This window comes from Biomphalaria glabrata, chromosome 6 (assembly GCF_947242115.1).
Source record: "Biomphalaria glabrata chromosome 6, xgBioGlab47.1, whole genome shotgun sequence".
Classification (NCBI taxonomy): Eukaryota; Metazoa; Mollusca; class Gastropoda; family Planorbidae; genus Biomphalaria; species Biomphalaria glabrata.
This window is the reverse complement of record NC_074716.1, coordinates 23,263,902-23,279,683: the sequence shown is the minus strand read 5'-3', so window position 1 is coordinate 23,279,683 and position 15,782 is coordinate 23,263,902. Positions and strand designations below refer to the sequence as shown.

General features: G+C 40.4%; 1 protein-coding gene across 4 annotated transcripts in view; it reads left to right on the top strand.

Annotated features, from left to right (window-relative positions):
• Positions 1-15,782, top strand: part of LOC106069664 (toll-like receptor Tollo) — a 95,762-nt gene that overhangs the window by 44,018 nt on the left and 35,962 nt on the right. The window contains exon 1 of one of the 4 annotated variants that reach the window (XM_056032040.1): positions 8,713-8,881. The exons of the other annotated variants lie outside the window; for them this stretch is intronic. The gene's annotated coding sequence lies outside the window, so the exon portion shown is untranslated. Of the gene's footprint in view, positions 1-8,712; positions 8,882-15,782 lie in introns of those variants that run through there. 4 annotated transcript variants of the gene reach the window in all.

Here is a 15,782-nt window from a genome sequence, read left to right as displayed (position 1 = left end):
GAGGCAGAGAGACAAAGGAAGTTTGTATAGATCATTTGAGTTCTTCAGATTTCAACACTCAAGTTCATATGTTCACACTTACCTTTAGACGTGAGTAACTCGTGTCAACACGTGAAACATCGTTGGTGGCCCTGGGGTGCTGTTTATCAACATTAGCCCCCCGAGCAGTGGCGTACATTGCAGTTTGAGGTCTTCCAATTCAAGCGTCGCCTCTGACATCTTTGGTTGTAGTCTCCCCCACCCCTCCCTATCCCCCCCCCCTAAAAAAGGATCTACACTTTGTAAACTAGGAACAAAGTCATCAAGGTCACCGTGACTTACAGATGTGATTCTTGCAATTCTTCTTGCAATCTAATTCACTCCCTCTTCCTATTTTCAGATCTAGGTTTAACTTGATTTAACTAGGTTTAACTTGATTTAACTAGGTTTTAATTCTTTTAACTAGGTTTTAATTGGTTTAACTAGGTTTAACTTAGTTTAACTAGGTTGAACTCTGTCGTGAAAGATTGGCGTCTTGTAAAACAACAACATTCTTTTGAGTCTATTTATAAACTTTGTTAATACCTAAATCTGAGCATGCCATTGTGTGTGAAGTGTCTGTGAAGTGAGGTTACAGGCCAGCAACAAGAAAGACGTCAAGACATCAACAGAGTAGACACACAACGTCTCTGTCTTAGTGTCTTGATGTAACAACTTCAAAGACTGGGCGAGAACGAAATGGTTGGATTAGAACTTCAAACTCATTCACTAACACAGTAGATCTCAAACTACATTCCACGAGACCAGTAGTATTTTATAATATTATTATTTTTTAAAAATGGTTCAAATTTTCTCTCGCTGCCAAAGTCGATATTCATGAGTTTCAATGGAAACAAAATTCATAGTAGTCCGCTTAGTGTCTGACTACTGACACATTTTCTTATGATATGGAAAGTCTTATATTATTATTTATTATTATTATTCGTAAAATATGAATTTAATAATGGAGGCTGCTGAGACGAAATCCCCTGGCCATACTTTGACATTGTTCCTTTGAAAGCTCTGTTACATTAGCAAGAAAAATAATACAATAAAAGAACTGATTTATAGGACTTCATTCAGCTAAGTGTTTTAACAATTGTTATTTTCTGAATCAACTAGTGGATTAATAACGTAATCTGCAACAGACCACCTACTACATTTCACCGCGACACAGCTCTGGTAGAAGAAAGGGGAAGTCAAGTAATAGAAAGGTCTCCCCTCGTTTTTGGTCAAGTAATAGAAATGTCTCCACCTCATTCTTGGTCAAGTAATAGAAATGTCTTTCCTCATTCTTGGTCAAGTAATAGAAATGTCTCCCCTCATTCTTGGTCAAGTAATAGAAAGGTCTCCCCTCATTCTTGGTCAAGTAATAGAAATGTCTCCCCTCATTCTTGGTCAAGTATGAGAAAGGTCTCCCCTCATTCTTGGTCAAGTAATAGAAATGTCTCCCCTCATTCTTGGTCAAGTAATAGAAAGGTCTCCCCTCATTCTTGGTCAAGTGATAGAAATGTCTCCCCTCATTCTTGGTCAAGTAATAGAAATGTCTCCCCTCATTCATGGTCAAGTAATAGAAAGGTCTCCCCTCATTCATGGTCAAGTAATAGAAAGGTCTCCCCTCATTCTTGGTGAACGAATGATTCGATGATACAGAGCGAGGTTTATGTTCTATCTGCTACAAGTCATCTCATTCATTCTCAATCGGTTGCCATGATCCATCTTGTCATACATCAGGAACCCGATAGAATGATGAATTTCTGGTTCTCTGATTGAGACAGCTTGATAACCGCTGAATTCTGCATTTTGTTCTCACGACTTTCCTGACGCCATCATATAGTGGGGCAACAGGGAGCGCTATGACAGTTACATTATCATTATGTTTTGTTTGAGCACTTATAATGTCATCTTGACATATATGTAAGTCTGGGCTGTCAGGGAGAGATGTGTCCAATGTTCCACTTAGATCTTGCGATAATGCACTAGAGAGAGAGAGAGAGAGAGAGAGAGAGAGAGAGAGAGATGGAGAGGGGAGAGAGAGAGAGGAGGAGAGAGACGTGAACACATGTTTAGTTCAGATTGACTCCATTTTGATAACTCACCATTAGCTCTTTTCTTCCAGCTAGCAGGAACCAAGCTAAAAGCTTTACGGGACTTTTTGAAGCTGTATATGAAGTTAACCCTGCAGTGTTTCCTTTGATCGCCTTGAGATCGCTTTCTTTCGCCATCAGTAGGAGTTACCTCTTGAAGACCATCAGTAGAAGTTACCTCTTGAAGACCATCAGTAGGAGTTACCTCTTTAAGACCATCATTAGAATCTACCTCTTGAAGACCATCAGTAGACGTTACCTCTTGAAGACCATCAGTAGGAGTTACCTCTTTAAGACCATCATTAGAAGTTACCTCTTGAAGACCATCAGTAGAAGTTACCTCTTGATGACCATCAGTAGAAGTTACCTCTTGAAGACCATCACTAGAATCTACCTCTTGAAGACCATCACTAGAATCTACCTCTTGAAGATCATCAGTAGAAGTTACCTCTTGAAGACCATTAGTAGAAGTCACCTCTTGAAGACAATCAGTAGAAGTTACCTCTTGAAGACCATTAGTAGAAGTTACCTCTTGAAGACCATTAGTAGAAGTTACCTCTTGAAGACCATTAGTAGAAGTCGATCAATGTTCAGACTAGAATTTCTAAAACTAAAATTACAAATGTCAAAAAATGGTAAAACAAAAAAAAAGAGACAGTGATGAAAATGGTAATCGTGTCCAACCATTTATTCTGAACTAAGTTGCCAGATTTAGATTTCATGTCAGTAGATAAAGGGGGCAATAGTATTGATTGTTTTATTAGTTGCTAAAAGAGGTAATTTTACCAATAGTTCAATCGCTTCGGGCACTTCTCTGTTGAAGTGGGGTGTATTTTATTGTAGGACTTGTGTTTCTGCTAAATAAATGGCTTGTCTTATCTGATTTCAGAGACAGTGGTTAAAAAAAGAAACAGTAATTTTGGACTTGTATTTACTAGTTGTATCAGCTGTGTTAGTGTTGTTATGTCACTAAGTCCTTTGAGAGTACAACTTTGTGACAGGTCATGGACGTGCGTGTCTGAGTTGGGAGACCAATTGCAAGCAATCATCTATTGAACAAATAAGTACCAGATGAAAAGGATACATTGTAATAACTTAAGAGGGGGCGACACAACAATTTAGATGTTTATTTACATGGGGAGATCACAAATACATAGAACAACATCTGCCTTGAGCACAGCCTCTTCATAAGTTCTAGACGTGGGTGGAATTTCGTAATCTTCTTCCTAATGTCGACATCCTTCTCAGTCTAGTCTCTAGCAGTGCGCACCTTCTCAGTCTAGTCTCTAGCAGTGCGCACCTTCTCAGTCTAGTCTCTAGCATTGCGCACCTTCTCAGTCTAGTCTCTAGCAGTGCGCACCTTCTCAGTCTAGTCTCTAACAGTGTGCACCTTGTCAGTCTAGTCTCTAGCAGTGCGCACCTTCTCAGTCTAGTCTCTAACAGTGCGCACCTTCTCAGTCTAGTCTCTAACAGTGTGCACCTTCTCAGTCTAGTCTCTAGCAGTGCGCACCTTCTCAGTCTAGTCTCTAACAGTGCGCACCTTCTCAGTCTAGTCTCTAACAGTGTGCACCTTCTCAGTCTAGTCTCTAGCAGTGCGCACCTTCTCAGTCTAGTCTCTAACAGTGCGCACCTTCTTAGTCTAGTCTCTATCAGTGCGCACCTACTCAGTCTAGTCTCTAGCAGTGCGCACCTTCTCAGTCTAGTCTCTAGCAGTGCGCACCTTCTTAGTCTAGTCTCTATCAGTGCGCATCTTCTCAGTCTAGTCTCTAGCAGTGCGCACCTTCTCAGTCTAGTCTCTAGCAGTGCGCACCTTCTTAGTCTAGTCTCTAGCAGTGCGCACCTTCTTAGTCTAGTCTCTAGCAGTGCGCACCTTCTCAGTCTAGTCTCTAACAGTGCGCACCTTCTTAGTCTAGTCTCTATCAGTGCGCACCTTCTCAGTCTAGTCTCTATCAGTGCGCACCTTCTCAGTCTAGTCTCTAGCAGTGCGCACCTTCTTAGTCTAGTCTCTAGAAGTGCGCACCTTCTCAGTCTAGTCTCTATCAGTGCGCACCTTCTCAGTCTAGTCTCTAGCAGTGCGCACCTTCTTAGTCTAGTCTCTAGCAGTGCGCACCTTCTCAGTCTAGTCTCTATCAGTGCGCACCTTCTGTACTATCTTGGATGGCGGTGTGCATGACAACTTAATGGCAAGGTTATAACAATAGTAATGAATGTATAGCCTGCAGAACTCTACTTACTAGCAGAAATGGGGAGGAAAAAAAAAAACCCAACTAAAGTGTGATTGAAAACATGTTTTAAAAAATGTTACCAAGTTGAGCTGAACAAAGATGCTATTGAGTTGTTGTTTTTTTTCTATAAACATTCTCTATGTCAATGTTCTTGTTGGATCTGTTTTTTATAAAGCCAATTTGTTTCTTTGTCCCTGGAGGTAGAAGTAACTGTAATACCGTACAGCCACTGAGCAAGGTTCATTAATGATTTGATGTTTTCATCCATTCAAAGCTTGTAGAACTAAAAGAACATCACAAACGTACTCACACAGAAACGAGACCAACAGAATCTCGTTCATACAACACGTGCATCCCAGAACTGGTCAAACGAAACAATTAAATGCAATCCGTTTTTTTTTATCTTGTACGAACACAAAGGGCAGATAAATCTTAAACTGACCTCACGACTGGACACTGAGTGTTAAATGTCGAGGGTACAACAAAAAGAAACCCAAACAAAACGACCACCGCTGACCGCTCGCGCTAGGTGAAGCTACTTGACCAGTTGTCCAAACAGTCACAGAGTAAACAAGGCCAAGTCTGCTGGCCACGAGAGGCGAAGGAAAGGGTACAGCGGGAGGGGGAGAAACAAGGGAGAGCATTGTGAGCACTGCGCGTGTTTGTCAGGGGTAGATCACTCGTCGAGTTGGCAAAACAACGGGAGCTAATTGGAATTTCAAAGGTGTTCTACGGTTAAGTCTCACAACAGTGGCGTGTCACACTGGTAGGAGTCTCGCTCAGGGGTGCGGACATTTCTATAAACAGCCTAGCGCAGAGAACAAGAAAAGAAAAATGTGATCCTTTAACTGAAGAATGTTTCGTGACCATGAGGCCACCAAGTGCCTAGAGACATTTTGGTTTTCTTCGGAATTAATGTCAACTTGGCTGGATAGTGGAACTTGATCTATTCTCTGCTTTCTGACAGAGCTCATGAGTTGGTTGCTACATGGAGAACAGTTGTCCAAGAATCCCCAACTGGTACAAGGAAAAAAAAAGAGTACAATCTATAACAGGTGAACACTAATAACAGGCTCGCGATAAGGAGGGAGATCACCTCTGGTCAATAAAACAAAGTTCCCTTCCCACAAAACAAATTCGACTGACACCCCCCCCCCCCTCCATTTTACCCATGAGAATTTGGTGTGGGGGGTATTAACATAACGCGTGTAAATCAGTTTTTTAAGAATCTAATTAATATCTGCATTTAATTTATACCTGAGACTTATACTCTTATCTTATGTCGCCTCTCCCCTTTCTTCAATGAAAAACAGCGCGTGGAGCAGGTTTACACAAACAAAAATAACAAATCTAGACATACTCCAAACTATTGCAGCCACACTTGCCCGATCACCGCTTTGAACCCCGCCTCCGCTGTATAGACATCATTGTAACTGCCTAAAATTCGAAATTTCAATCAACAATAACTCCACACGTTAGTCGTCTGTGAAACTATTGGACGGACTCATTTCGTTGGCTCAAGTCAAAATTCAGCTTTTCACTCACTAGCGCTCACACACACACGCACACACACAGAGCAAAGACACCTATTCCACCTTTCCCATTTGCTTAAATACCAATAACAACACTCTGTTGTAAATAGACTTTCCAGATTTATAAAGAAAAAAACTATGTTATTGTTAAATCCACTATAGGTGTGTCTCAATTAGTCATAACAAAAGACTTTTCCCGTCACGGGCAATCAACTCCACCTCCTGGCGATCAAAGAATGGCAGAGTGTTGGTTCTTTTCACTTTTTAAGCCATTCCTTCACGTTCCGCAGGAGTAGAGTTTAAAACCCAGTTCAGAAGAGATGAAGACATCAAGAGGCTGAGAGTTTAAACGAAATTAGAAGATAAAATAACATCAATATCTGTTTTTAATAGTCAGCCTTCAAAAAACAATATTGACGCCTTCAACAGGTGAGGAAACTTCAGGTTTGATTTCAGGCCAGTCACCATGTTCAATGTAAACTGGAGGACTACTTCAAAATAAGTGCATTCTGGACATTTTTTAAAATCTTTCATTGTTTTTTGAATTGTATTAAAGATTTCATAACATTGTATGCTCATATTAAAGGATACACACACATTTCAATATACACAAAGTCACACTAATACACACACATGTCTGGACACTTTAATCACATACCCATCTTTTGCCTCCAAGACTTTCTTCACTCTAATATCTTTTACACAAGACACATGCGTCTCCTCCTTGACCACTGGTCATCATTGGCCAGAAAGTTCATTCCTTCTTTATGCATATGATGGTAGTGTATCATTTCTCATTCTAGTTATTTCTTGTAAAGCTTCATTGTTGCACAGTCTTTCCAGTGAGTTTTTGCACAATTTTAAGTTCTTCTGTTAACAGTCCAGCTAATTTCTATATAACACGGTGCGGACCAAATCGTCACGTTAGACTATTGAGTCAACTCTTTACTGAATACAAAGAAACATTTGAGTCGAGTGCGGGAATTTCCGCTAAAGCCGTGTTTGAAAAAAAAAAAAGACGTTAGCCAAATTTTGATTTAAAAAGATAATATTTATTAAAATTATAACGGTCAAACCAAAGTTTTCACTTTGTGGCTAATCAAATATATGTTTTTTCCACAAAGACAAACAGTCCTCTTTCTTGGTAAATCTGTAGAGCCGTTTTCAAAATACCTGTTCACCCAGTTTCCAGTCGGTTTCCAACTTTTTGATTTTTGACCCCTTGAAGAGAATGCACGCTAATGGTAGGAATGGTAAGAGCGGCACCTTCGACATAGGAGTATGGATTGTCAAAAGAAAATGTCTTCCTACTAATCTCCCTGTAAACGTTTTGGAACCTAGTCTGACCGCACGTGCACGGCACCTCATTGCCACGTCTGCACCAATTTACTTTATGGACAGCAGGGATCGTAGGGTACTTAATTCCCGCCTGCTACTAATCTCCCTTCCCCCTCCTTTTTTTTTTTACACTGCTCATACGGTCCCTCCCCCACAGCATTGATCCTCGGCCTTGGATGTCATTCATTCATTAACAAAAGGTTAGTGCAGCACAGAGGCTAGTGCGCATGTCCGAGACGTGACGCCATCAAAGCTAATCAGAAGATATTGGCGCTGAAAGCATTGATTACATTAATGAAGCCTGGAGAAAAGAAACATAAAGAAAACAACAAAACACTTCATTAACTAAACTGTGCATTTTGGCTGGAACTCTTCTAATTGAGAACAAATAAAATCTCGTGACTTATCATCGCCCCTTTCCGAGTCTCTCATTCTACCTCCCCTTTCCCCTCTTTTATTCCCTCAAAATTCCGTTTTTCCTCTTTAGACATTTATAAGTAATTTTTTTAAATGTATACTTTCCATTATCTACCTGCCCCGTCTTAGTAAAGGCTGCATTTAGGAAAGCGCAAGACAACAGTACAGCGGTCTAGGGTCTTACTCTTAATGGGGGCTTTCACATTTTAAAAATATAAAATAAAATTAAAAAAATAAGCCAATTAAATAGAAATTTTTTCACAACTATGGCGTGAGATGTTTTAATTGATTTATTTATGCTAATTAATAGTGAAGTTTGAAGAAGGTATGCCTCAGTTGCCCTGCACATAAGTGACATAACCTTGCTGAGGGCCTCCATTTTCTAAACTCCGGCACTTCTGTTAATAATGAACAGAAATTGGAGATTAAGAAAGAGAAAGGTAGCGTGACATGTTTTAGTTACATCATTATTTGTATGATATGTGGATCTCTTTTTCTACCCACTAATGTGTAACTCTCAACCCCCGCCCCCTCCCCCTTTTTTTTTTTTAAATTTCCTGTTAATGCGTAGCTCCAGTTCAAAGCTGTTTTTCAACATTGTTCGGTGTCTTGACAACAAGCTACTGACCTATATAACATTCTTCTAAGAATAGCAGACATAAGCCTAAGTTTCAATTTCATCTTTTGTTAATGTTTTTTAAAAAATTACATCAGATTTTAAATAATTCTCAAAGCTATTTCTCCCTCACGCATTTTCCGATCAAGTTGAAACTTTGATCAATTATTTATTGTACCTAACAAAATTTGAATCAATAAACAAAATACCCAATTGGTCAATTAATTATTGGTAATTCATTATATTTTTTGATATCGAATAAGGACAATAACTTGTAAATTATTGATATAGTTATAAGGGCGGATTCACGCATTGACTAGCTGCTATTTGAAACCTGAAACCAATGAGTATAAGGTGACGCCTACATGGATTCTTTTGAAACCGGATGTCTGGCTAGTACGTCGTTACATCTTGTAAGATTCCCAAACTAAAATACAGCGTAATATCCTTGACCCTGTAGTTATTTTAGTAGACTATAGTAGAGCCTTTTTTTGTATGTGTGTGTGCCTGCCAGCGTGGGCGCGCTGACTCAGTATGTTCGTATCATTGTTTAGCTTGTTGATTCAATCAGCCGCTCAAACACTTAGCAGTGGTAGTTCTTTTTGTTTCAAGAAATGAGAACCACTGATTCACCTACATTTACCTTACGTGAGTATTGTCTGTTCTTTATCTTGGATACAATATTTGTACAAAAAAAATGGTTAATCGTTATACTTCAATATGATGGACTATTGACTTGGTCAGTGTATTGGTCAGTGTTAACATTGTCTGACAAGGGTGTGGCTGGCCAGGAAAGAGGCGAAAGGAACCCAACCCCTTTCCGAAACCTTCCTGTGTCGCCGAAACTTGTTTAAACGCGACCCTAGACCAACTTTTGTTTTCCTTTGAGAGATGATATTGTTAGCCACACACACATTGTTTTTCTTCCTGTTCTAATTTTGAATGCCCCTAACTAGAAAGTCCACTTCCAGACACAAGAAATAACACAAGGAGATGTTCTATTATTTTATTTTATATTATTATTTCCTGTCTATTTATTGCTAAGACTCGCTGGATAACATATAACAGAACTAACTCAAGAAACAACCCGGGATACAAAATAACGTGATTCTTTATTTAGTTCAATAAATTAACAGCCAATACTGTACAATTGACAAGACAAATCAATCAATGGCTATTACCGCACTGCTGCACTTACAACTACTGCGCTCTCTGTCTCGTCCTGGACTTGTAGTGGACCTTCTGAACCGGACCTTCTGATACACTCTCGCACATTATAAAGGGTTCCCTAAGGCAAAGTGTTCTCGAAATGCTAATACAGTTGGTTATCAGAGAATTATCCATTACTATTAGATCTACTTATATAACTATTTTATGCGAAACAAATAATTCGCGTTGTCTTTTACTTTGTGCCCTATGGCAGTCGTCTCCCTTTGTTCTTGTTGATTTGTGTGATTTACATTTCTCATTCTTCTCACACGCCCAGACCAGTCGTTAACTAGAGGTCACATTGTCACAGACACATTGCTTGGAAAACAAAACTATCTTGTCCCCCACAGCGTCGTGTCGTCAATGTTTTTACCTTGACCTACAAACTTTGGGAAAACCTAATATTGACAAGTCTTAAAAAATAAAGATAAATGATGTCATAAACGGATATAGATTTCTTTCTTGACATTTCTTGGGGAATACTGCGCGTGGCGGCAACCTCTACGAGTTCATAGCAAGGTGTGTCTTAGAGATGTGAACACGTTCTATGCCAGTGATTCCAAAACTACGGCCCGCGGGTCACACCAAGCCTCATGACGCTGTGGTATTCGACCTCTGCAAGAGTCTGCATTATGAGGTTCGGTTCCACTTTACTCAACAATTGTATTGTTACGAATCTCACTATGCAGGCTCTCTGCAAACTGCACCACACGACACCACCAACTGAAAGAACTTGACAACTCAGGGCTTCAAATAACGTACTAGTTTAATGTCAATAAAATAACAGCCAATATTGTACAATTGGCAGCACGTAACACAAGACTGTACAAAATATCTCTCCTGTTAATAGCCGTGCCGCGTATCAACTCTTGCACTGGTCTCTCTGTCTCGTCTCGGACTTGTACTGAGCCGTTGTAACGAACTGTAGATCGAGAAGTTGTAACTGACTGGTCTCTGATACCTTCGCTCTTTATATAGGGTCGCTCGACCATTCTGGGACGCTCCTGAGCTCTGTTCACGACGCCGATCCTACTCAAACCTTCATGTTGTTAACTCGTCTCGGTTGACCGTCGTAGCTCGTCACGGTTGACCGCTCGTCAACCGTTGGCCTGGGGCGATTGGCGTCGGCTGACTACACTCACACCACAACCCCCATCTGTGCCACCACCAGGTTTATAACAGTATAATAAGGTAATTTTAACATGTAACACGCGTGCGTTTCATTGATATTGCTTAGGCAAAAACAAGTGTGTTCCTTGCTTATCCAATAGAAATACAGTTAGGACACTTTTTAAAAACTCGGATTCTCTGTGCATCACTTTCTACTGAAACAAAGAATATCACTTCAATACATGTGCTTCTGGCTAAGCGCTTGGGTGGGGTCCTGGGTTTGAATACCGGTGAAGACTGGGACTTTAAATTTCGGGATTTTTAGGGCGCCCCTGACTCCATCCAACTCTAATGGGTACCTGACTTTAGTTGGGGAAAGTAAAGGCGGTTGACATTGTGCTGGCCACATGACACCCGGCTTGTTAATCCGTTGGCTACCCACCCCCTTCCCAGATAACCTTAACATCATCTGGCCTATATAGATCGCAAGGTCTGAAAGGGGAACTTTACAGTTACTGCACTTGTCATGAAGCAATTCTGCCCATACATTAACTGGAAAAAGGCAAAATGTCTCCTATCGAATTCGTTTTATATCCAGAGGTGATTTACACTGTTTCATTTACACAGCCACTAACAAACAGACAAACATCAGATTCAACAAACAAATAGAACAATATCAAAGTCAACAAACATCCGAGACAGATTTCATCAATTATTTCAATCATCTGTTTACACTCCTGGGCCAGAACGCAAGAGGGGAAGAGAGACTTATTCAGGCCAAACGGCATTTATTATTACTTGATCTGACAGTCAGATTTATTATTCACGAACGGGCAACATTTTGTAAAACTACAAAGTACCCTCTCTTTGCTGTGACTCACAGGGCGCTGGGGCGTCGATGCCATTAATGCGAGAACCATTTTTAGATTTAATGGAGTGAGAGCTATGGAACCTTTTAACATAAACTGGTGTTTTATTTTTCTTTTTTTTTTGTTTCACTAAGACAGCAGAAGGAATGATCCATGTTACGTGTGATAGAAGGGATGCTGATGGTAGGGGAGAGGTGTAGTGAAATTGAGCGAAAGGGCGCTGATCTGGAGCTAAGTGTCAGTGTGCAGCGCCCGACCCCCTCAGCAGAATTGTCAGTGCACGTTTAAGCATGACAACAGGTCTTCCACTGTTACCATGGTGATTACATCTGTAACACTTTGAAGAACTTTCATCATCTTTTGTTTTGATTTTTTTGTTCCCGCTCGACACTTCAATCAATCATACAGAGTAACACACACACAGGAACACATCAAGTACACATTCAAAGATCGCGTACACATCCACACATTGTGTATCCATCCACACATCAGGTACATATCCCGTTGTCATGTACACATCCACACATTGTGTATCCATCCACACATCAGGTACATATCTCGTTGTCATGTACACATACACACATTGTGTATCCATCCACACATCAGGTACATATCCCCAGATCGTGTACACATCCACACATTGTGTATCCATCCACAAATCAGGTACTTATCCCGTTGTCATGTACACATCCACACATTGTGTATCCATCCACACATCAGGTACATATCCCGTTGTCATGTACACATCCACACATTGTGTATCCATCCACACATCAGGTACATATCCCGTTGTCATGTACACATCCACACATTGTGTATCCATCCACACATTGTGTATCCATCCACACATCAGGTACATATCCCGTTGTCATGTACACATCCACACATTGTGTATCCATCCACACATCAGGTACATATCTCGTTGTCATGTACACATCCACACATTGTGTATCCATCCACACATCAGGTACACATCCCCAGATCGTGTACACATCCACACATTGTGTATCCATCCACACATCAGGTACATATCCCGTTGTCATGTACACATCCACACATTGTGTATCCATCCACACATCAGGTACATATCCCGTTGTCATGTACACATCCACACATTGTGTATCCATCCACACATCAGGTACATATCCCGTTGTCATGTACACATCCACACATTGTGTATCCATCCACACATTGTGTATCCATCCACACATCAGGTACATATCCCGTTGTCATGTACACATCCACACATTGTGTATCCATCCACACATCAGGTACATATCTCGTTGTCATGTACACATCCACACATTGTGTATCCATCCACACATCAGGTACACATCCCCAGATCGTGTACACATCCACACATTGTGTATCCATCCACACATCAGGTACATATCCCGTTGTCATGTACACATCCACACATTGTGTATCCATCCACACATCAGGTACATATCCCGTTGTCATGTACACATCCACACATTGTGTATCCATCCACACATCAGGTACATATCCCGTTGTCATGTACACATCCACACATTGTGTATCCATCCACACATTGTGTATCCATCCACACATCAGGTACATATCCCGTTGTCATGTACACTTCCACACATCATATACACATCCATACACCACGTACACACCCAAACAATATGTACACATCTACACACCATGTACACATCCACACAATATGTACACATCTACACACCATACTTTTGACATATCGCTGATCTTCCTACTTGTAACTGCAATGGCGAGTCTTATCTTTTATATTTTTTTATTGCACATTCAGTGAGTTGTTAGTTTTATAGTGTCGTCTCAGTTTCTCATTCATCTCTGTTTTCACCAATACCCTCCCTTTTTTTCTCCCTCCATGTTCGTCCTCCCAGCGCCACAAAATACACGCCACCCGTTTTTCTTTCCTTCCCATCTCCGCCCTATCAACGGCGCCCCTCCTCCTCCCTGTATTCCCCCTAAAGAGATTAGTACCACTTTCAGAAGCAGTCAATTATTAATGAAAGCCAACATCAACTAAATCGTTTATTAGATTTCTGCTCAGACACGCCCGCCCTCCTCTCGCCCACCCTCCCTGCGCCACTAGCTGCTATTGACTCACTGTCAAGTTGCCCCCCCCCCCCGGTCTCACCCTCCCTTTCAGTGGGCTCTGTGTCAGTTTCTCTCTCTGTTCCATTCCCCCCCCCCCCCCAAAGCTCTGTTTGTCACCCAGTGACGTTCTCCATTGCCACTATCATGCACTTTGAGGACAAAATGTTTGTCTTTTTCTCTTCTCTCTTCTTCTCGCTCTCTGTAGTACTCTTTCTCTCTTTCGCACGTATCCCTCCCTTCTCTCTCTCCTTCTAGCTCTTCTCATTCTATCTTCTCTCTCTCTCTCTCTCTCTCTCTCTCTCTCACACAATGGACCACATCTTTGACAAAATTGAACTGCAGGGTAGTTGACACTATCCCTAGTGATTTGGTTCCGGTCTTAAAATATTTTTTTTTCATGAACTCTCTCTCTCTCTCTCTCTTCTCTCTCTCTCTCTCTCTCTCCTTTTATATCCATTTCATTCTCTTCACTTTTTTTTCTGTCAATTTACCCCCCCCCCCTTTCTCTCGACTCTCTTTTTATCTGTTCTTTAAATGTTTTTAAGTTTTTCTTTCTCTTCTTTCTATCTCCGTCACGTGACTCTCTCTCCATCTCAACTTTCACCCTCTCTTCCTTTTTACTTTCTCTCTTTTATATATTTCTTTCTCTTTCTTTCTCTCGCTTGAACTTTTTACTCAGTTTGCTATTTCTGTGCATCTTTTCCGATAATTATCCTAAAAAAAGGTTTTATCACATCTCATCTCCTACCTACAGCAGATCTTCTTGTGGCTTTAGAGAATAAGTCTGAGGAAATAGTCTCACCTACCTAATGTAAGCTTGATTATTTTATTGCGTCAAATCCAATCATGGCAGCAACCGAAAGTGGAAGCGGTTGTGGGGGGGGGGGGGATTTGACAACTGACCTTGTGGTAGCCCTGAACATACCTCAGATGATTCTTGTCATCCGCCAGAACACTATAAATTCTTCAGTGACACTGTTTCCCTTTACAAAAAAATATTTTTTAATGCTGCTTTCGGTAGTATTGTATTGTAGTATAAGTTTTTTTTTTTTTTTTTAAATATTTAAGAGTTTTAGGAGAAAGTTGGTAGTGGTGTAAAGCTGAGTGAATAAAATGAAAGGAAATGGAAGCAACGTTTAGAAAGAAACAGTTTTGACAAACTCGAGAGCATCTTCTTCCCACGTTGATATATCTTGACATTCTCAGATACAAGTCAAAATAAGAAAAAAACACGTTTCCCAACAAAACATTATTCACTATCATTATGTAGCTGTCCATATGTCAAGGTGAAATGACATGTGGACATGTCATTTTAAGACGGTTCTCCTGCACAGAAAACACGCGCCTTTCAACCTGGCTTGAATAATTCAACTCTACGTCGTCTGCTAGTTGAGAGTCAGACGTGGTCCGGGGAGCTAACCGCAGCGACGTCTTCCGCTGCTCTAAGAGTGACAGCAAGAACTGACATGTTGTCTTCTAGATGTGTCTATGAATGTTCGTTTGTGTGTATGGGTGTATAGGACGTGGATGTAAACATGTTTAAGAATGTATGTGTATGTGTATGTATTAGTCTAATAATGCATGTTGCAAGTATAAAGATGTATGTGTGTGTGTATGTATTAGTCTGTTAATGCATGTTGCAAGTATAAAGATGTGTGTGTGTGTGTATGTATTAGTCTGTTAATGCATGTTGTATGTATAAAGATGTGTGTGTGTATGTATTAGTCTGTTAATGCATGTTGCAAGTATAAAGATGTATGTGTGTGTGTGTATGTATTAGTCTGTTAATGCATGTTGCAAGTATAAAGATGTATGTGTGTGTGTGTATGTATTAGTCTGTTAATGCATGTTGCAAGTATAAAGATGTATGTGTGTGTGTGTATGTATTAGTCTTCTGTTAATGCATGTTGCAAGTATAAAGATGTATGTGTGTGTGTATGTATTAGTCTGTTAATGCATGTTGCAAGTATAAAGATGTATGTGTGTGTGTGTATGTATTAGTCTGTTAATGCATGTTGCAAGTATAAAGGTGTATGTGTGTGTGTATGTATTAGTCTGTTAATTCATGTTGTACGTATAAGGATCTAAAACTCACATTTCTGACAATGTGCCATTGTTTCCAATGTGTCGATATAACCTGCCAGACTTACAATCTCTTACTTGTTCTCTCACTCTAGTATTGGTTACCATCCGCCATCTTTTCTTTGTGGAACAAACTCATTTTACGTTACTAGTGATCAAACCTTTGAAAAAGTGTG